The 537-nt window shown below is 38.7% G+C and overlaps 1 pseudogene; it reads left to right on the top strand.

Annotated features, from left to right (window-relative positions):
* The window catches only part of LOC101641673, a 1,935-nt pseudogene extending 1,603 nt beyond the window's left edge, over positions 1–332 (top strand).
* Positions 333–537: the final 205 nt, after the last annotated feature.

The raw sequence follows: 537 nt of genomic DNA, 5'->3' as shown, positions 1-537 counted from the left end.
CTTTATATAAAACTCTCTCTTTTACATGAGTTCCTGTGGATTTGTTTCTCTAAAATACTCAGACTAATATATTATAGTTGAGTGGCCACACAGACCATATCACTAGCCTTACATTCAGCCCAGGCAGCAACCAGATTGCCTCTGCCTCCATGGACAAGTCTGTTCGTGTTTGGGACATCAGGAACACTTACTTCAGTACTTCTGCTGATGGCGCCTCCACTGAACTGGTGGGCGTATACACTGGGCAGATGAGTAATGTGCTGAATGTACAGTTTTTGGCCTGTAACCTCCTTTTAGTGACGGGGATTACACAAGAAAATCAGAAACATTAATTTTTTATTTGTGTGTTAATGGATCGGGGCAGTGGTGGAAGGCCTCAGGATTGCAAATCTTACTACAAACTGAGATTGAATCACTAACTGACTATGAAAAAACAAAAACAAAAATAATAATAATATATTACATTTTAACTTATGGTAACCATGTCTGCCATAATTGATTTTACAATGTTCTCTGTCTGATCATAGAGCTATTCGC

This window comes from Echinops telfairi, unplaced genomic scaffold, assembly GCF_000313985.2.
Source record: "Echinops telfairi isolate 266 unplaced genomic scaffold, ASM31398v2 ScPeMD7_1;HRSCAF=3_0, whole genome shotgun sequence".
NCBI lineage: Eukaryota > Metazoa > Chordata > Mammalia > Afrosoricida > Tenrecidae > Echinops > Echinops telfairi.
Note: the sequence above shows the minus strand (reverse complement) of the source record. Positions and strands in the feature narration are given on the sequence as shown.